Source organism: Phyllostomus discolor, chromosome 1 (genome assembly GCF_004126475.2).
Source record: "Phyllostomus discolor isolate MPI-MPIP mPhyDis1 chromosome 1, mPhyDis1.pri.v3, whole genome shotgun sequence".
Classification (NCBI taxonomy): domain Eukaryota; kingdom Metazoa; phylum Chordata; class Mammalia; order Chiroptera; family Phyllostomidae; genus Phyllostomus; species Phyllostomus discolor.
In genome coordinates, this window is record NC_040903.2 from 123,006,303 (window position 1) to 123,030,003 (window position 23,701).

Genomic DNA, 23,701 nt, shown 5'->3' on the forward strand with positions numbered 1-23,701 from the left:
AGTCTATGTAAATATAATTAAAAGATTTAAAATAAAAACCTTTTGTTTCCTATTTGACTATTAGAAATAACATCAATTTAGCCATATTTTTATCCTTATGATGCTAAAAGGAGGGCATTGTGAACAAATGTGTTATTAATATTCTCAGAGTGTCCTGGCAATTTTCCTAGTTAGATTTCAATTTTTAATTCTTTTTACAAAGAGATATGATATTTGTAATGAGAAAGCAAAATTAAATTGACAGTGACTAAAATAATGATTGTATTATAATAAAAGTGAAACCCATGTGTGTACATGCTTATAACGATAACACCATACCTATGAATTAAAATTCTTGTAATTATATTGTACAAATGAGTTGAAAATTCTAAAACATGCACATGAGGAGAATGCTCAATAGCTGTGCATGTACACCATCAACACCAGCTGGAAGTAACAGCACAATATTTGACTATATTTACATGCAATATGAAATCACAGTGGGGCAACTACAGGGAATAAAGTTGATGTGAATCTCCTTCAGTCTTAAAGTCATTCTCAGAAGTGTAGCATCTAGACAGGTAACATTTCACTACATTCCTCACTTCTGAGATCATTTCTGGCAACCACTTTTAACAGGTATAATGATATAACCGATATATTGTCTTTAGCTACTTGAATTATAGAGCAAGGTCAGAGCACACATCCATGAAATCATGAAAATTCATCCTTCTTCTGAGCACTAGATCCCTTCCTATGATCAGAGGCCTTCCATCTGTGCTAAGCCAAATATTATTAATGGGGATGCTTATTATGTCCACAGTGGTTAGCCCTGAATATGTTCTCTCATAAAAAGGGGGACCCTGAAATACCATTTCAAAAGAACCTATACACCCCAATGTTCACAGCAGCACAATTTACAATAGCCAAGTGCTGGAAGCAACCTAAGTGCCCATCAGTAAATGAATGGATCAAAAAACTATGGTATGTTTGTACCATGGAATACTACATACCAGTAAGAAAGAAGGAGCTCCTACCCTTTATGACAGCATGGATGGAACTGGAAAGCATTATGCTAAGTGAAATAAGCCAGGTATTGAAGGACAAATACCATATGATCTCACCTATATGTAGAACCTAATCAACAAAACAAACAAGCAAACAAAATATATCTAGAGACAGTGAAATTAAGAACAAACTGACAGCAACCAGAGGGGAGGTGGGAGAGGATAAGAAGGGGAATTGGGGAGGGGTTTTCAGGAATATTTATGAAGAGCACATGGACACCTGGCTGGTGTAGCTCAGTGGATTGAGCATGGGCTGCTAACCAAAGTGTCACGGGTTCGATTCCCAGTCAGGGTACATGCCTGGGTTGCAGGCTATGACCCCCAGCAACCACACACTGATGTTTCTCTCTCCCTTATTCTCCCTCCCTTCCCTCTCTAAAAAATAAATAAATAAAATCTTTCAAGGGCACATGGACAACACCAAAGAGAGATAGGATCAGAGGCGGGGGTGGCTGGGGTGGGGGAGAGTGATGGGAGGGAAGTGGAGACAATTGTACTTGAACAACAATAAAAAATGAATACAAAAATAAAAAAATAAAAAATAAATCTAATGCAAGAGAGATTAAAATTGTATTTATTGTGAAAAAATCTTAAAAGGGGAAAAAAAACACCTTTTTTATCTGACTTACACTCCTGTTCTTTGTTGGACAGTCCAAAAGCAGTTTCTTAAGATATGGGTAACATCTCTCTATATTATTCCAAAATATAAAGTTGGCTTATAGGTGTATCATGACACAATAAGCCTGGCCTCCCAACCTCACAGATCTTTATTGAAATATTCTTTAACTTTACAACAGTTGTTGCCTAGCTGTTGCCATAACATGTCCAAAGAACCAGGTTGCTGGGTGGGGAAAGGCACCACAATTAGCACCACCTCTTTTCTGAGTCTGCTCTTCACAAGACAACCGTTAATGATTCTCTGTCTTCAGAATCACCAGACTAGATTCCCCCCTTCCTCATGAAGAGCCTTCCCTGGCCTTTGGAATTATTTCCTGTCACTTTCCAACAGTCAGGGCCACCTCAATCCACAGAGATGTTATAAATGTATTGAACTGCAAAGGGAAAAGGGTCTCAAGCAGTCCTCCCACAAGAGACCTTAGTCTCTGTGCAAATGTGCATATCACAGTCTCAAAACTTTCCATTTCTTGGGCTTTCCATTTGTGCAATATGTAATTCAATATAGATACAAAGCTGAAATTTCAGCTTGTACACCTCACTCCAGAACTGTTGGTATACATTCACTTTTAATATGAGTAATTAAAATGAACTATGCCAGGGGCATGGGGAGAGGGGGAAGAAAATACAGACAACTGTAATTGAACAATAAAATTATTTAAAAAAAATGAACCATGCAAGTGTTTAAATTATTTTTTATGGGAACTTGATGTCTTCACTTCTAGAAATAGAAATGGCTACTATCTTCTCTTGTAACAATATAAATAATACCACCAAAAATAGCAGCAGGAGGGCAGGTATTCATAACTTTATTTACCTTTTACATTTTAAAACTGGATTTACATGAAGCTTCAAGAGGTGTTCAACAAATATTTGGTGATCAACTAAAAATGATGTGAGGTACTCCAAGTACATCCGCTACTATTTTTTCTTTCAATTTTTAGCCAGGGCTAAAAAAATGCAGTTTTATTAGAAATATGTTATCAATTTGAGGACTGAAGTGTTTGAATCTAAGTATATTTATAACAGTCAAATATGATAGAATAAATCTGAGATCCTTTTTAATACACCATTTTTAAATGACAGTGAAACATGCAAAAATAGAAAGGGAGTAAAAGATCAGTCCTGCCGAGGTACATTAGAGTATCATTTGTATGCATATGATAGAGAGCTGGCATACACTTGGCAATGCAGACCAAAAGCCTTAGAAAAAGGCCTGCTTCCGTCTCACCTGGTTATATTATCTCAGGAATTTATTCTAAGAAAATAATTCAAAGAAAGCAATATGTTGCTTTTACTGTATATTAATAGTTTTGTTTTTTTTAAGAAGAAGAAAAAGAGGGAACAGGAAATGACAAATGCTCACAAGAATGTGGAGCAAAAGGAACTCTCATTCACTGAAAATGAACAGCTACTTTGGAAGACAGTTTAGTGGTTTCTAACAAAATTAAACATATTCTTACCATACAATCCCGCTTTCATGCTCCTTGGTACTTATACAAATAAATTGAAAACTTATGTTCACACAAAAACTTGTATATGAATGTTTATAACAATTTTATTCATAATGGCCAAAAGTTGGAAGGAACTAAAATGGCCTTTAGTAAAGAAAGGATAAATTGTGGTAAATTTTGACAATGGAATATTAATCAATGCTAAAAAGAAATGTTCTATCACATCATGAAAAAATCATGGAAGAACCTTAAATAAATATTACTAAGTGAAAGACACCAATCAGAAAAGTCTATTTGCTGTATGAGTCCAAATGTATGACATTCTGGAAAAGGCAAAACTATTATGGAGACAGCGTAAAGAACAGGAATTGGGAAGAATACATAGGTGGGCACAAAGGATTTTTTAGGGCAGTGAAACTATTCTGTATGATACTGTAACGGTGGACACACGCCACTATAAATTTGTCAAAATCCATACAAAGTCCAACACTAAATACTGAACCCAAAGGTAAAGTATAGACTTTGGGTGATAATGACGTGTCAGTGTAAGTTCATTGATTGTAACTAATGTGACACTGGTGCAGGGTGTTGACGGTTGAGAAGGCTGTGTAGGAGGTAGGGGTCAGGAGGTATATGGAAACTGTATATTTTCCATTCAGTTTTTCTGTGAACCCAAAATTGCTCTAAAAATTTAAGCCTATTTTAGGAACATAAGAAATATCTCAAGCATTTGATGCATTCTAAGCATCAGGGTAATTATTAAACCTAATGAAAACAATTAGAAGCTATGTAGCAACACAGAAAAATATCTAAACCCCAATGTTTATAAACCCCATTATTAGAGTTATGGAAAATATATATGGAAACAGACATAGAGAAAATGTAGTTTAAGTAGTTTAAGTGAAAGTGGGAATGTGAGTCATTTTTGCTGGTAAATTTTTACAATTATCCTACTATGTTACACAGAACAAATGCATTTTCAGAGGAGGACCATGTTATTATAGGGTTCATTCAGTTAATATAGCACAGTGAGAAATACTATTAATGTCCACTATGGATAGCCTCTACTATATTTTGGAACCCTAAATTGTAGTTCAACAAATATTAATGGAACATTTTCTAAGTGTTGCAAAATCTACTATTAGGCACTGTGGATACAATTGTGCCCCAAACCTGATATAGTTTCTACTTTCATGGAGCTTGCACACTTATCTAAGAAAATGTAAATAAAATTACAGGTTGGATGATAAAAATATCCCACTGCATGTATTCTACAGAAAAGAAGTATGCAAAGCTTATGTTAGTGACAAATAATGGGTGCTCTGATCTGTTAGAAAGGTGAGGAAAAACTTCAAGGAAGGCACATGAGCTGAGTTCAGAAGGATGAGTCAACATTAGGCAGAAACAGGAAGGAAAAACACACCAAAGATAGGAAATAAAGCATGCAAGTGTTTTGGCTGAAGATAACATGGTAAATAGATGATATTTAGATAAATTCAGTGTTATTGCAGAGAGAAATAAGGTAGGTAGGGCCTGTCAATTTAGAACTTCAGGAAATGATTATCATCCTAAGAGCCACAAAAGGCCTTTGAGGAATTTCTAAGAAAGGATGGGTGATCATTTTAAATCTAAATTATGAAAAAAAAAATCATGCTTAATGAAAGTTGAAGTAAGTTGATACAGGAGCTACTTCAGAGTTCTAAAAAAAGAGATTGGGATATTTTAGACCAGGGTGGCAGAGACAAAATAAAATGAACAGATCTGAGAAGTAACAAAAGTCATCTGGTGAATTAGACATGGACAGATGAGGAACACGGGCCATAGGATACAGGTCATTTTAATTAGCATACCCTGGAGTGACTTTCCAGAATTGTTCCAAACTGCCACCATCTTCATGTTCTACCATGACCTTTTGCAATCTATGATCCACTCACACTGGACCAGCCACCATTTCCTGAACATGGTGGGCTCTCATCTATCTGCTTCTTCTTATTCTTAAAATGTTCTATATTTTCTGGCTCAAGACTGACTGGCCTAAATTTTGTCTCTTCTATGACTGTTTGTCTTTTCATTTTATTCATACAGACATACAGACATAGTTGCTGCCAGATTATAGTTGTCATATGCCTTACCACATGTTATGTATGGAATTGTATCCCCCCCAAATTCATATGTTGAAGTCCTAAAACTACAGTACCTCAGAATGTGATTATATTTGATGATAAAGACTTTAAAGATTAATTTAAAGTAAGTGAAATCATCAGGGCAGAGGCCTGATCTAATAGGAATGGTGTCTTTATAAGAAGAACTGCCAGGGGTGCATGTGCACAGAAGAACACATGTGATCCTCCTGCAAGCCAAAGAGAGAGATTTCAGGAAAAACTAAACTGAAAACATCTTAATCTTGGACTGTAGTATCCAAAACTGTGAGAAAATAAATTTCTGTTGTTTAAGCAACCTAACCCGTGATGTTTTGTCATGGAAGCCCTAGCAGACTGATATGACACATTAAACTATATTTATATTAATTTTCCTCTTTTTCAAATAGACCATTAATCGTAAAATGGTAAATCTACTTTCTACTTTGTATTTCTAGTATCTGATATATTGCCTATACATATTAGATCTGTCTTAAAATTTGAATGAATTAGTAAAATCCTAAAATTCTCACTGTATATGTTCCCCGCCCCCCAAACATTGTCTTTATCCTCTACTCGATTATCTCTAGGAGTTTAAATTTATCTCTAAGCTTTTCCTCTAATTGGAGTTAGAGTAAAATATTTCCACCTGCCTTCTATTAATTTCCAGTTGTTAATCACAACTTTAAAGTGAACTTACCCATAACTTATTCTGTATCTTTGCCTCTACAAACTAGCTTCTTCTCTTAATACCTCTCTCTTTATACTTACTTTTGGATTCTTAGATTCATTTCACAAATCCTTCTACTGCATCCCACTGATGGTGGTACTTCTCCAAAATGCCCCTCCAAATTGTACAATTCCTTTTTCTTAGTACTTCTCTCAAACCAGCTCTTACATGTACGTGTACCATTGCAATGGCTGCCTATCTAAGCTTTGTCCTTTCTGTTTCTCCTCTTTTTCAGATCTTTAACAGATACCAGCTCTTATTTATTACTTACACATTCAGATGTATAAAATATCAATAGACCTTTAAAGAGGGGTGAGGATAAATTTTGTGAAGGGCAATAGAAATTAAGCTGACAGATGCAGTGATAGGAGTTGAGCAATAGGAATACACACATTTACATATATGAAAAATGGCAAAACGTGGTAATGCCAAAGTAAATGCCACATTTAAGTATCATGACTATAAATCAGCAGGTGCAGACCCTGCATGCCATAAATTTTCAGTGATCTGGGAACTAGCCACCTTTTTTGGAATTATGTCTTATGCTCTCTTCCCAAACAAACATAATGATATGTTTCTATCTCTGTTCACCATTTTTTCATACAATAATAGGACAAGATGTAATAACTACATTAAGCAAAGAGTACACAGCTCAGACAATGTGATTTGTTGTTGCTATTGATCAGACCAAAAAGTACCAAGATAGATAATTCTCAACTATTATTATAGCAAATTTATGGAAAACAATTTCAGTTTTTCTCCTTGTTAATGTATTGAAAATCCAACAACTTAAACCATCTGTTAAATTTTAGTTTTCAACTTATCTTAGCCTTGGACTTATTCAGATTTTTTTCAGGTCTTACTTCAAAACAGGCAAGTAATCTAGTGAGACATTTTTTAGCATTAGAGAAAAAATAAGTGTTATTCTAAATGATTTTTAATATTTATTTTGAAGTAAGTTTCACAACCAAATTACAAAATTTTAGTGACCTGAGAAAGGCAATAGGCAATTGACTTTCAGTGTTTCTGGAGTACTACAGTCTTTTATATTAATTCTCATTCATTTTCTACCTTCCACATACATGTTTAGTCAACTTCGATTTTTTTTGGTGTCAAATCTATGAAAGGAAGAGTAAAGTTATGTCTTTTCTTTAGAACAATTTAAATCTCAGTAATGAAAGTGTTGAGGAAACATCCAATCTGGAAATAAAATCTATTGTTTTTATTTTTTTATCAATAGTAACAAATCAGAAATAGGTGATAGGTATGAGTTCACATGGTAGCACTTCAATGACTTCTTCTCTATTTCCTGTTCTTCCACCTTTGATATATTAAAAGCAAAGAAACTGATTCCACATATTATTTCTTGTTTTGTTAAAATTTACATGAAATCTTCAATATATGTTAAAATATTTTTATTTAAATCATTTTATTGTTATTCTATTATATACAGTTGTCCCAATGTTTCCCCCTTTGCCCTCTGCCCATTCCGCCCCACATTCCCACAGTCAATCCCCACCCTGTTGTCCATGTCTGTGGGTCATTCATACATGTTCTTTGTCCAGTCCCTTCCCCTTCTTTCTGCCTTTTCCTCCTCGCCCCTCCCCTCTGGTGTTAAATTTTTTTTAAGTTTATATGAACTCATCAATGTATGTGTATGAGGAAGATTGAAGTATGACTTATTTTGGTTTTATTTTTATGACTATATTTTATTTTTTCTGAACCCAGATTTCTAGAAAAAGAAAATAATTAGTAACCTATATTCCAACAAAATAAAATATTTTACTAACTAGTTATATCATCCAAGATGTCCTCTTGAACATCAGGTACACATCTGTATGGGGACTGTGTAGTGTAGATGAACTACCAGACAAGTTAGGCAAGCAGTTTAAGCTATTTTTAGTTGTAAAAATAGTTAAATAATTTTTCACATTGTTTCCTTTAACCCTTTGAAATAATTCACTGACCATTTCTAGCATTACATGAAGAATTATTTTTTTACCATCCAAGTAGAACATTAAAGGGTTCAGTAACAGTTTACATGACTGATATTTTGTGTGCTTAGCCTGTCAGTCTGAAAATTTGAAATCATTCTTTGACTCCATTTTATCAGTCACCATTTAGTTTCTTATGGATATTCTGCATGTCAGTGCTTACATTAGGTAGCTATGCTTAAATAAACCTCATCAACACTCTCTGAAAAGAATATATGTTAGTTTTAATAGTATACCCCAAAGTGCTACTTTATGTGACTACAGATTCCACTTTTTCATCAGGTTCCCTGAATTACTAAACTATTGACAGTGTACACAGCACAAGGACAAGTTTCACAAAGATTTCCTGCATGACAGGTGCATCATGACACACTCATCAATAACTTTGCACCCTGATATAAGCAATGCCATTTTTTCAACGTGTTTTATAGTGTGAACCAGTAAAAATATTTTAAAAACCCATATCGTGCACTCACTGCAGAAAGAATAGATTCACATGTATACAAAATTTAGATAAGTATGAAAAACATTAACTTTTTAAATTCCTGTTTTTCTATTATTTAAATATCCCCTGGAAAAATGGAAAGATCTTCTTTTTCAAGAGTTGACTACCCCCACATTTTTCCTCTTTTCTCTGACAGTGAGAATTTTCACACAACAGTGAGAAAAGCATTTCTAATAAGTAATATCTTGCTAAGGACTTCCTAATGTGTCCAAAACTAAATTGTAAATTGTATATTAATTTAAATGATTGAAGAATTTAAGTATAAATTGTTTACTTAATATAACTTTGATTGCTTAAATCAAAGTTATATATTTATTCATGAAAATTATATATAGTCATGGTTATTTACAAATAAAATTACAGGTGATAAAAGCTCTCTTCTGTGGGTTTAAAGTAAGTTTATAAAACTTAACCATAATAACAAACACAGGTTTTATTAATGGTTTCCAATATGTTCCCTGACTCACAATGACTAATGTTCCTCCCAAATGTAAAAGAACATTCAATGCTTCCAAGGTTTCCAAAAGTCTCATTCCATTACAGCATCAGGCCAAAGTCTGAAATCTCATCATCTCATTAGTTCAAAGTTCAAAATCTAAATCAGGTCCAGGTGTGGATGAGGCGCCTTTATTTAATCTAGAACAGCTGCTAAGAAACAATTCCTCTTTATCTGTTGACCTGTGAATTTAAAGAACAAGTAATGTAACACTCCCAACATACAGAAGGAGTTGAGGGGGCAGAAAAAGAATAACAGTTATAGATATTCCAGTTCAAAATGGGGAGAATGAATGCAAAAAGAACATGGTTCTGAAATCCAGCTAGACAAATGATGGATTTTTCTACGTTAGGTTTCAAGGTTTGGGAAAAATTTCTGGCGCTTCTCGCCGCTACTCTCTGGGCTCTTGATTCTGCTCTTTGAGTCATTCTTTTCCATAAGAGAGTAATTATACTACTAGTACCTATCCATGATAAATGAAAACAATTTTCCCCAAAAGCCTAGTGTGTGTGTATGTAGATTGTGTGTATACATACACATATATGGATATATATAACTTCATAATAAAAAGGAATAAACTATTAGTGTATGTAATAATGTGAATGCATCTCAAAAATATAATACTGAATAAAAAACAGAAAATGGCATACCATATGATGATTCAATTTTTAAAGAAATTCTATAATATGCAAAAATAATCTATAATAGAAATCAAATTATTGGTTGCTGTTTTAGTGGAAAGAGGGTGGGCAGTTGATTGTCTAGGAAGAGGTATCATGGAACTTCTGAATGTGATAGAAATATTTTGTGTCAACACAGATATGGGCTATCCACATGTAAGATTTGTTAAAATTATGTTAAAATTATGTTGCACTGAGTGGCAACCTTAAAATCTGAGCATTTAATTCTTTATAAATTATATCTTAATAAAAAAATAAAAGGGTGAATTTATCAAAACACAGTAATACATTTTGTGAGTACCTTTAATCATTATTAAAACAGGCACTACTAACACTGCCAGCAGCTATGGACAGTATTTTCATTTTATCTACTTTGACACTTCTTAATAGAAGATATGCTTATTTTTTAAAGTGAAAGTATTGGTAAAGTACATAACTTTAACCATTAAAAATGAATTAGCCAACTAAAATTGGCTTGGTTTAAAAATGGATAATAAACTTTTATTAAGCTAAATAGAAGTCACTGAAATTCAAAAAATAATTTTACACTTCAGAATGGTTTCAACCCTCAACTCTTAATTAAGCAAAAGAAATAAGTACAACCTACAAAGGCATAAATTTGTTTTACTACTTGATTCACCTTTCAGGAATATTATAAAATTAAAGTTATCAAAGCATCATATTTTATGTTACACATGTATCTCCTAATAAGCCTACTGCTTTGTTTTTTTCTCACAAATGAAGTTCAAGGTAATTATCCTCACTGAAGGTCAAATATTGTTATTAATATTTGTTACTGTTATTTCAATCAGCCATTCCTAAGAATATACCTTAAAAATTAATGGATGAATATAATCACATTAATTCAAAAGCTTTACTACTGATCCACTTACAGGATATTTAATACTTCAATATTTTTCTTCTTTCAAACTGCATAATGTGGCAATACAGAACAAATGGGTCCAATTTGGGGTTAAATTTTTTTTCTCTTTATAAATTTGAAGGTAATGAGTTATAAGACAGTTTTAGCTAAATTGATAAACGATGATTTTTATTGTTTTTTCACTCATTGTCTAGTTCTATATATCAACCAAACTGTTTCTCTTACTATATTAGAGACTCTATAGACACATTCATGTAACTTAATTTCATCAAATTCCTCACACCCAAAAGCAATATACTATTTATAATAATTATAGAAGGGCCATCCTAATGATAAAGGGATCACTCCAACAAAAAGATATAAAAGATATATCTTGTGCAAACACTTATACGCCCAACATAGCAACACATAAATATATAAATCAAATATTTATGAACATAAGGGAAAGAGTGACAATAATATAGTAATAATAGGAATTTTAACATCCCATTCACATAAATGGATAGATTATCCAGACAGAAAATCAACAAGGAAACAGTGGTCTTATGTGACACATTAGACCAGGTAGATTTAATTAATATTGTTAAAACGCACAATGAAACCTCTTCCAATTAGACCATATATTAGGGCCCAAAACAAGTCTTAGTAAATTTAAGAATTTTGAAATCATAAAAAGCATCTTCTCTGACCACAATGGTATGAAACTAGAAATTAATTACAAGAAAAAATCTGAAAAACACGCAGATACACGGAAGCTAAATAGCACACTACTAACAATGAATGGGTTAACAATGAGAACAAGTAAGAAATCAAAAGACATTTTAAAACAAATACAAATAAAAATACAATGACCCAAAAATCTATGGGAAACAGCCTAAGCAGTTCTAAGAGGGAAATTCGGAGCAATATAAGCCTGCCTCAAGAAATAAGAAAAATATCAAATAAAAAATATCACCTTACACTTAATCTATGAGAAATAAGTGAGTGGAAGAAAGAAACTAGTAAGTATTAGATTGGAAACAACAAAAGAGAGACTAAAATATCAATACAAAAGATTGATGAAACAAAGAGCTGTTTTTTAAGATAAATAAAATTAATAAACCTTTAACCATATTCATTAGGAAAAGAAAGAGATGGGAAACATAAAATCAGAATTGAAAGAGGGGTATTTACAAGTGGCACAACAGAAATACAAAGAATTAAAAGAACATTTAATTATATGAGCAATTTATTATAATTAAAAATCCTGGAAGAAGTGATAAATTCCTAGAACCAATCTTCTAAAACTGAATCAAGAAGAAACAGAGAAATCTAAACAGACCAATTTAACTACTAACAAAATAAAACCAGAAATCTAACCACAAATCTCCCAAAAACAAAATTCCTGGACCAGACAGCTTCACAAGTGAATTTTACTAAACATTCAAAAAATTAACACCTATCCTTTTCAAATCATTACAAAAAAATCAAGAGTAAAAGCTTCTAAGCTCATTTCATAAGACAAGTATTATCCTGATTTCAAAACCAGACAAAGCATTACAAAAAAAGAAAAATTATAGGCCAATATCCCTGATGAGCAAAGATTCATAAATTCTCAACAAAATATTACCAAACCAAATTCAGCAATACATTAAAAATATTATACTCCATGATCAAGTGGGATTTATTAGTGCAAGTTTCAATATCTGCAAATCAAATAATGTATTACACCACATAAATAAGAGGGAATATTAAAAAATGTGATCTATCAATAGATGCAGAAAAGCATATGACAAAATCCAGCACCCCTTTATGATAAAAACTCTCAGAAGAGGGAATAAAGGGAACATAATATAATAATAATGGCCGCATATGGCAAAACCACAGCTAATACCATACTCAATGGGGTAAAGCTGAAAGTATGTTCCTCAAGATCAGGAACAAGATAAGGATGTCCACTTTCACCACTTTTTTTCAATATAGTACTGGAAGTCTTAGCCACTGAAATCATAAATTTTTTTAAAAAGCATCCAAACTGGAAAGAAAGAAGTGTTATTATTTGCAGATGACATGATATGGTATAATAGAGAACCCTAAAGTATCCACTAAACAACTACTAGAACTGATAAGTGAATTTAGTAAAGTTTCTGGATACATTATTAATATTGAGAAGTCATTTGCATTTTATATACCTGTAACAAACAGAAAGAGAAATTAAGAAAACAACAACCCAATTTACAATTGCATCAAAAAATTACATATTAATAGATTTAGCCAAGGAGATATAACACCTGTACTTAGAAAATTTCTAAGACATTGAAGAAAAAAATCAAAGAAAATACTAATAAGTAAACCATATATTGTGCTCAGGGATAGGAAGAATTAACATCATTAAAATGCTCATTCTACCCAAAGCAAACTATAGATTCCATGCAATTCCTACCACAATGCACAAGGTTTGTCAGTTTGTTTGTTTTTTCACAGAACAAGAACAAATAATTCTAAAATGTGTATGGAATCACAAAAGACCCCAAAGAGACAAATCAACCTTGAGAAATAAGAAAAAAAGTTGGAGATATCATGTACCTGACATTAAACAATACTACACGGCTATAGTAATCAAAATAGCATGGCACTGTCATAAAAACAGACACATGGATAAATGGAACAGAACAGAGAGTTCAGAAATAAAACCACACCTATGTCAGTTAATCTATGGCAAAGGAGGCAAGAATATACAATAGGGTAAAAACAATTTCTTCAGTAAGTGGTGTTGCCAAAACTGAACATGATTAGAGAAAAAAAATAAAACTAAACATTTTTATAGCATATAAAAGAACAAACTCAAAATGTATTAAAGAATTAAAGGTAAGACTGGAAACCATAAAACTTCTAGAAGCAAACATAGGCACCAAACACTCTGTCATGGCTATTGTTTTTTTTTTTTTTTAATATGTCTCCTTGGGCAAAGGAAACAAAAGAAAAATAAACAAATAGGACTAAATAAAACTAAAATGTTTTTGCACAGCAAAACAACAACAAAACAAAAGAAAAAACTCTACTGAATGAGAAAAGACATTTGCCAATGATACATCCTATAAGGGGGTAGTATCCAAAATATGTAAAGAACTCATAAAATTTAACATAAAAAAAGAATCTGATTTAAAAATAGACAGAGGACCTAAGTAGACTTTTCTCTAAACAGGACATACAGGTGGCTAACAGACATTAAAAAAAGAGGTTCAATGTCACTAACTCGTTAGAGAAATGTAAATTAACACCTCAATAAGATATCATCTCACACTTGTCAGAATGCCTATTATCAATAAGCTCATAAGCAACAAGTGTTGACAAGGATGTGGAGAAAAGGGAACCCTTGTGCCTGTTGGTGGGAATGCAGCCTCTATTGAAAACAGTATGGAGGTTACTCAAAATATTTAAAATACAACTACCATATGATGCAGCAATGCCACTTCTAGGTATCGACCTGAAGAAATTCAAACAGTAATTTGGAAAGATATATGTACCCCTAAGTTCAATATTTATGTAGCATTATTTATAAGAGCCAAGGTACAGAAGCAACCTAAGAGTACTATGATAGAGCAATGGCTAAGAAGACATGCTACAATAAACAACCTAACCCTACATCTACAAGAACTAGAAGTGCGACAACAAAAAAAGCCCAGAGTGCATGGAAGGAAAGAAATAATCAAGATCAGGACAGAATTAAATGACATAGAGACTAGAAGAACAATTTTAAAAAATCAATAAATCCAGGATGTGGTTCTTTCAAAAGATAAACAAAATTGGCAAGTCTTTAACCAGACTCATCACGAAAAAAAGAGAAAGAACCCAAATAAATACAATAATATAGAGAAATTACAACCGATACTACAAAAATAGAAAATGTTGTAAGAAATTACTATGAAAAACTATATGCCAAGAAATTTGATAATCTGAGCAAAATGGACAAATTTCTAGAAATGTATAATCTTCCAAAACTGAAGCAAGAAGAAGCAGAAAGCCTGAATAAACCGACAACAACTAGTAAAATTTAAACAGCAATCAAAAATCTCCTGTTACACAAAAGCCCCAGACTGCAGGGCTTCACAGTGAATTTCCCCACAAAGTTAGGGAATAACTAATGCCTATCCTTCTCAAACTATTCCAGAAAATTCAGGAAGAGGGAAGACATCCAAACTATTTTTATGAGGCTAACATTATCCTAATTCCAAAAATAGGTAAAGACACAACAAAGAAAGAAAACTATAGGCCAGTATTGCTGATGAACACAGATGCCAAAATTCTCAACAAAATATTGGCAAACTGGATCCAGCAATACATTTAAAAGATCATAAACCATGATCACTTGATTCATCCCAGGGATGCAAAGATGGTATAATATTCACAAATCAATAAACTAATATACCACATAAACAAAATTAAGGATGAAAATCACATGATGATATCAATAGACACTGAAAAAACATTTCACAAAATCCAGTACCCATTTATGATAAAAACACTCAGCAATGTGGGAGTACAGGGAGCATACCTCAACATATTAAAGACCAGATACAAAAACTTAGAGCCAACATCATACTCAATGGGCATAAACTAAAAGCTTTCCCCCTATGATCAGGAACAAGACAAAGGATGCCTGCTTTCACCACTTCTATTCAACTTAGTATTGGAAGTTCTAGCTACAGCGATCATCACACAATAAAAAGAAACAAAAAGCATCCAAATTGGAAAAGAGGAAGTAAAACTATCATTATTTGCAGGCAACATAATAGTGTACATAGAAAACTCTATGGGCTCCACCAAAACACTACACAATCTAACAAAAGAATTTGGAAAATTAGTGAGATACAAAGTCAATACTCAGAAATCAAAGACATTTTTGTACACCAACAATGAAATACCAGAAATAGAAACTAGGAAAAAAATCCCATTTACTATAGCAACAAGAAAATAAAGTACCTAGAAATAAACTTAACCAAGGAGGCATAAAGCTGTACTCAGAAAACTACAGAACACTGAAAAGAAGAAATCAAGGAAGATACAAACAAATGGAAGCATATACTGTGTTCATGGATTGAAAGAAATAACATCACTAAAATGTCCATAATACCCAAACCAAACTATAGATTCAATACAATCCCTATTAAAATACCAATTTAGAACAAATATTTAAAGAAATTTATATGGAACCATAAACAATCCCAAATAGCTGCAGCAAACTTGAGAAAGATGTACAAAGTAGGAGGGATCACACAATACCTTATATTTAACTATACTACACTGTAATCAAAAGAGCCTAGTACTGTAATAAGAACAGACACATAGATTAGTGGAACAGAATAGAGAGCCCAGAAAAAAAAAAAAACATGTTTCTTTGATCAGTTAATATTTGACAAAGGGAGCAGAAGCATAAAACGGAGTAAAAGTAGCCTCTTCAACAAATGGTGCTGGGGTTTCTGGAATGGTAAATGCAAAAAAATGAAACTAGAGCACCAACCTACATCATACACCAAACTAAACTAAAAATGGATAAAAGCTTTAATCAGAAGCTGTGACACCATAAAACTCCTAGAAGAAAATATAGGAAGTAAAATTTCAGATTGCCCGTGAAGCAATATTTTTACCAATACATGCTCTAGGGCAAGGGAAATAAAGGAAAGAACAAAAGGGACTACATCAATTAAAAAACTTCTGCACAGCTAAAGGAAACATCATCAAAATGAAAAGGTACCAACTGTATGGGAAAATATATTTTCCAATGATATCTCAAACAAGAATTTGATCTCCAAAATATATAAAGTACTTATATGACTCAACTCCAAGAAGACAAACAATCCAATTAAAAAATTAGCAAATACCTGAACAGACACTTCTTCTATGTAAGGAGGACATACAGAGGGCCCATAGGTATATGAAAGAATGCACAACATCATTAGCCATCAAAGAAATGTAAATTAAAATCACAATGAAATAGCACCTCACGCCACTCACGATGGCCATCATTAACAAATTAACAAACAAGTGCTGGCAAAGACAGGGAGAAAAGGGAACCCTACTGCACTGTTGGTGGGAATGCAGACCGGTGCGGCCACTGTGGAAAACAGCATGGAATTTCCTGCAAAAAACTAAAAATGGAACTGTCTTTTGACCCAGTAATTCCACTGCTGGAATTATACCCTAAGAATCCTAAAACACCAGTTCAAAAGAACCTATTTACCCCAATATTCATAGCAGTGTTATTTACAATAGCCAAATGCTAGAAACAGCCTACGTGCCCATCATTAAATGAGTGGATCAAAAAATTGTGTTACATTTACATGATGGAATACTATACAGCAAAATGAAACAAGGAGCTCCTACCTTTTGCAACAGCCTTGATGCAACTGGAGAGCATTATGCTAAGTGAAATAAGCCAGTGGCAAAAGAAAAATATCATATGATCTCACCTATAAGTGGAACCTAATGAACAAAACAAACAAATGAGTAAAATAGAACCAGTGGCATGGAAACAAGGAACAAACTGACAGGGACCAGAGGGGAGTAGGGAGAGAGAATAAAGGAGGAAACAAAAGGAAAGGCCTAGTTAAAGAGTAAGTATAAATGACCCATGGACATTGACGAAACGGTGGGATTGACTGTGGGTGTGGGTGGTGGGGTTGCTTGGGTGGGGTAGGGGAGAGCAATGGAGGAAAATTTGGACAATTGTAATAGGGCAATTAAAAAAATAAAAAAATAAACATATGAAAAGAAAAAAGAAGACATGTTACATACCTACAATGGAATATTATTCATCCATAAAAAATAAAATCTTACTATTTTCAACAGTACCTAGAGAGTATTATGCTAAGTACAATAAGTCAGAGAAAGACAAATACCATATCATTTTACTTATATGTGGAACTTAAAACAACAAATTAAACAAATAAAACAGAAATGCATTCATAGATAAAGAGAACAAACTAAAGATGCCAAAAGGAGCTCTGGGTGTCTGGGTTAAAAGGGAAATGACTAAGAAGTGCAAGCTGACATTTACAAAATAGTTCCGGGGATCTAAATAAAGCATAGAGAATATAGTCAACATCGGACTTATCAAGGCCAGGATGTCATAAGTTATATATACCTGAAACTAATATAATTTTGAATGCCAAAGTAATTGAAATATAAAGTTAACTGAATACAATAAAATAATTGTGCTGACTTAAAGAAATATAAAATGAGATATTCTTTTTAAATCACACCTTGATTAAACAAACTGGTAAAATATGGCTACTGTCCAGTAAGTCCAGCTGGCTCAGCAGCTGAAACCGATCATTCAGAAAGAGAAAATCTTTAGCCTGAATTTACATTATATAAAGGGAAATAATTCCCCACTTTTACATATCTGAAATATGGGGTATATTTATTATTTCTTCAGAAAATTACATGGGGAAAATATTTCATACACAAGCCAAAATGGATTTTCATTCTGAATGATCATTTTTCAACATCTCCGTAGACCCAATTTACCAATTTGTCAATATTTCAACTTCATTTTTCACTGTGAAAATCTGACTATTCAAAACATACTGCTAGAGCTTCCACTTGTTGAGTGCTTAGATATGCCAGATACCACTCACCATTCTCTCATACATATAGTGCTGATGGATTCTGCATGACATTCTTTTGTGAAAGATATTTTTCTTATTTCCCCCTTAGACTGAGGCTGAAGATACTAAGCAGCCTGTCTGAGGTTGGACTGTAGGAAAATGGTGGAGCTGGAAAGCAAGTGCACATCCTCTGAGGTCAAAGAACTTATAACACATTGCCACCTACAATTTCAGAAAATTCTAAATGCCTTGAAATTATTTTATGTACTATTGCTTTCAACTCACTTGTTTAATAGTTAACTCATAGAAGAGGTAAAAAGCATTTTTAATTAGACAGAGTGAGTAATACTATTGGAACATTCACATTGTACTGTTCCAAATGTGTTTCTGAAAGAGAGATTAAAAGATATTTTGATTTATTATTATTTCAACTTAGGGTAGTATATTTTAGACATTCTTAATTATTCTTTAATAACTTGTTTGCAGCTATTATTTTATGGTTAATTCAATATTTGCTAAACATCTATGAGCTTCATGTCCTAAGCATCAAAAACTGCTTTCTACACTACTTTATACAGTTTCTATGAAACCTGCTATACTGTTAGTCCTGGATTTGCCTATCTATATATGTCAAAGAGAACCACACTAAGTTCTTATGTTTTTACCTATCACATCTGTCTCTCATGGTGAGTGAACTGAAAGCTGAATTGATGGTTCATAAAATCCCAGAAGTAAATCCACTTCAGGTTGATTTCTTATTTCATTTTTTCAAGGACATATTTTACAAAGGCCATCAAAGTCACATTTTCATTTGGTGTGAATTAAAGACAGATAAAATATGAAATACAGCAATGTAAAAATCTAAACATCTTGTTGATGCACCACTTAACAAAGCTATTTATAATTTCATGTTTTATCTCTTATTAGCATAACAAAAAAGCATGGATGTGGTATGAAAATGCTTAGTTTTGACTTCAACATTATTCTTAAGCATCAGGTCCTACTTTTGTAAAAGAATAACTACCCTGCCTATGTCAAAGGAGAAAGTCAGCATTCATATGATATAGAAAATACAAGAGAGTAAAAATAAAACAATAGGAAACATTTTACAACAAGTTTGAACTTTAAGAGGGAATTCCAAACAAATAATCAAGCCAGACTGAAGGATGTCATGACCAGGGAAGCTCATTCTTTAGTTTTATTATAAACAATGCAGGCTATCTCTTCTAGAACTAAAATAGTCTCCCTGTACTCACTAAAATGTCCTAATTTAAACTCTGAAAGATTTACAACTAAATAAATGTCAAAACTTACCAATCTTCAATACTTTTCATAGGTTATTTTAATGTGTGTGTGTGTACATATAAACATATTCACTTACTTATCTAAAACTATAGCTGAAAGCCCACCTGAAATCTGGCTGAATAGAAGTCCTAAACAAGGAATATAAAGAAGAAGTCACATTGAGACTGGCTGGAGGGGCAGAGAAGTGAAACAGGCTGGTCACACACTTGGGTGGTGGATAAAAGTCATGATGAATTACTTGGCTAAAGAGGTCCTCTCTGAAAAGCAAGGAGTTCTAGCCCCAAACAGGCCCGTCACCCAGGATTCCAGTACTAGGAAGAAAAGCTCCAGCCCTGGCTGGCATAGCTCAGTGGATTGAGCATGGGCTGGGAACCAAAGTGTCCCAGGTTCAATTCCCAGCCAGGGTACATTCCTGGGTTGCAGGCATGTACCCCCAGCAACCGCACATTGATGTTTCTCTCTCTCTCTCTCTCTCTATCTCCCTCCCTTCCCTCTCTAAAAATAAATAAATAAAATATTTTTTAAAAAAGCTCCAATAATTTCTGGGTGCATAAACCTGTGGGGATTGAGGCTGAGGGAGACAAATGGGTTCTGGGGTCCCAGGTAACTCCTCTTAAAGGCCTGCATGAACTTATCAGACTCACTTCCTCTGAGCTCCAGTACTGGGGTAATTGCTTAAAAGGCACCAGAGCCATATGAGTAGGAACTGAGTGTTGGCATCAGAGCAAGAGCTTGGAGGGGCAGTTTTCTCCCAGGCAGAAAGTCTGGCAGAGGTCATTGTTCCTTTGCTGAGGCCTTCCTCCCAACAAAGCCAGTTGGTGGGCACCATATCTGAGACTCCATCAACCTGGCTATCACTGTTAGTTCCACCCCAGTGATTCTCTGAGGCCCCATTCCACCCAAATCTTAAGCCCACCCAATCTATTTCAAATGGTTTTTATATACAAATGGCCTGTAGTGGCTCATGCTTCAGACTTTCCTAAAAATTTTCAAACAAGCAGCATCAGGCTTCAGCATGCCCTGTGCCCCTTACCTCTCACTAAGTGGGCCTAGGCACAACATTAGCATCAACCTGTCTTAGTTTGCAGCTTGGCCTTTCATGGGCACCTCTAAGCTCAGCAAATAACAGCCAACTGCAGATTACTTTGTAGCCCATACCAGTGGCCCTGGGCAGAACACAGACAGCTGTTCACATTGGCCAGCACCTCTAGGAAAGCCCCAGAGCCAGCACACATAGTGGACAGCTTCAGACCATGTCAAAGCATCACCACCCAACAACTTCCACCAGAAACACACTCAAGGGGCACACATAGCAAGCACCAGAGACTTGCTGAAGTAAGCATAGCTTTGTGAGGTGGGCCTCTGCACAGATAGCTGATCCTCCATGGTGGTTGAAGCTTAGAGGTCAGTAGTCTCAACCAGTCCTTGCAGCTGATAGCCTAGGAGCAAATCACTTCCATTGACATGCCAACAGCAATCAAGTCTCAACCTTCCTGTGCACATAGCCCATACTGAGGCACACATCAAGTGCCCAACTTGGCTGATTGGGGAGGCTATGCAACTGGAACCTACTATATTAGACAACTCTACCAAGCCTTGGAGACATAGCAGTTCTACCTAATACATAGAAACCAACACAGAGAGGCTGCCAAATCAGGAGACGAAAAAATATGTCCCAAAAGTAAAAACAGAGCAAAACTCCAGAAAAACAATGGGAAAAAAATGGAGACAAGCAATCTACTTATCTGGCTATAAGAATGCTCAGTGAACTTAGAACCTCAACAGCATTAAAAAGGACCAGTCAGAAATGAAGGATACACTAACTAAAATGGAGAAAATTTTACAGAGAATCAACAGTAGAGTACATGAAGCTGAGAATCAAAACAATTATTAGAAATAGAAGGAAGTAAAAAATACCCAATCAGAAAAGCAAAAGGAAAACAGAATCCAAAAACAAAAAAATGAGGACAGTATAAAGAGATGCTGGGACAACTTCAAGCCTACCAACATTTATATCATGGGGATGGCAAAAGGAGAAGAGAGACATAAAAAAATTAAAAATCTATTTGAAGAATATAATGACAGAAAATTTTTCTAACCTGGTGAAGGAAATAGACATACAAGTCCAGGAAACACAGAAGGTCCCAAACATAATGAACCCAAAGAGGCTCACACCAAAACAAATTATAATTAAAATAAAAAGTTTGGCCCTGACTGATGTAGCTCAGTGGATTGAGTGCAGAATGTGAACCAAAGGGTCACTGGTTCGATTCCCAGTCAGGGCACATGCCTGGGTTGCAGACCAGGCTCCCAGTGGGGCCCACATGAGACGCAACTACACACTGATGTTTCTCTCCCTCTCCTCCCTCCCTTCTCTTCTCTCTAAAAATAAATAAATAAAATCTATAAAAAATGTTTGAAGACAAAGAGTTAATCTTAAAAACTGAAAAAGAAAAGCAGTTACCTACAAGCGAGCTCCCATAAGGCTGTCAGCTGATTTCTCAATAGAAACTTGGCAGTCCAGAAGGGATTAACATAAAATATTCACAGTGATGAAAACCAAGGACCTATAACCAAAATTATTCTATCCAGCAAGGCTGTATTTAGAAGCAAAGGATGTATAAAGAGCTTCCCAGATAAGAAAAAGCTAAAAAAGTTCATCAGCACCAAACCAGTGTTACAAGAAACATTAAAAGTTCTTGAAGGAGGAGGAGGAGAGGAAAAAGAAGAAAGTGAACAATAAAATGACAAAAAAAATGCATATTGATCAACAATTGAATCTAAAAACAAAATAAACAAACAAGCAGAACAGAAACAGACTTCTAGACACAGAGAACATTTTGACAGTTGCCAGGTGTCTGGGGAGTTGGATGAATGAGTAAAAAAAAAGTAAAGTGGTGAAGAAGTACAAATTAGTGGTTACAAAATAGTCATGGGGATGTAAAGTACAGCCCAGGGAATCTAGTCAATAATATTCTAATAACTATGCATGGTGTCACATGGATACAAAATTTTCAAGATGATCACTTAGTAAGGTAGCTAATAATATCTGATTACTGGGGTATATATCTAGAACTCATAAGGAAGTTTATGTCAACTGTAATTGAAAAATAAAAATGATTTAAAACTACTGATTTTGATTATATGGGTCTTTCATTTGTGTTTGTGTGTTTATCTGTGTTTGCTTTGTTCCTGACCACATCTCACTTTCCTTTACAAGTTTTCACTGTCCTAATATGTTTCAAGTAATCAGGTTTTAAAAAGTAAATTTCTATTGGCATTTAGTGAATGAAGCAAATATTTTGGGTAAATATTGTTTTTGACATTCATTTGTTTCCAAATTTTCAAATTGATCTATTACTACTGATTTTGGAGGCATTCAAAATCCTTTGGGTTCATAGTGACAATTCCAAATCAAACTGAAGGAGAAAAAAACTTGTTTTAGAATATTTAGAATTTTTAATTTTTTCCTTATATATGTATATATGTATATGTATGTATAATTATTATAAAAACAATACACATGCATTTTTGAAAAAACAGCAGAAACCAAAAAGAAGTTTAAAAGAATCACCTATAATTCTATCACACTGCCTATATTTTGGAGTATAAGTTTCATAATATTTTATGCACATGCATATACCATACTTTTAAAAATCAAATATTATTCCTAGTTTTATAATTACCTTTCTCACTTACATGTGTTAAACATCTCTTCAAGGCATAACCATGTATGTGATATAATAATTATAATTGCTTCAGTTTATTCCACTGCATGCACCAAATTTTATTTGCCAACCTAATATAATTAGATATTTACATTGCTTTATTTTTATATAAACAATATTATTATAAATGTGCCTGGATCTGTGTACAACTGTCCAATTACTTTCCATAGAATAAATTCTAAAATTTGAATTCCCTTTGTCAAAGAATATGTCTCTTTTTAACTTTCAGTATATTTTGACAAATCCTCCAAAATGTTTTACTTTATTTTCACTCTACTAGTAGGGCTGATAAATGCTTCTTTTCTATATTCTCATTAACACTGAGTTTTAATTTTTCAAAATTTATATGTAGAATATCTTGCTTTACTCACATATTTTTAATACTACTAAGGTTAATGTTTACATATATCTTAGTTGGCCATTTGTTTTTTTATTATATGAAATGCCACTTCTCATCCTTTGCTCAGTTTTTCAGTTG

The 23,701-nt window shown here is 33.7% G+C and overlaps 1 long non-coding RNA gene across 1 annotated transcript; it reads right to left on the reverse strand.

The window, feature by feature from the left end:
* Positions 1–1,265: 1,265 nt before the first annotated feature.
* On the reverse strand, positions 1,266–21,902 carry LOC118500444. Its single transcript, XR_004903020.1, has 3 exons — positions 21,747–21,902; positions 13,275–13,279; positions 1,266–1,302 (listed from the first exon to the last, which is right to left on the reverse strand). It is a non-coding gene; the product is annotated as an uncharacterized LOC118500444 (long non-coding RNA).
* Positions 21,903–23,701: the final 1,799 nt, after the last annotated feature.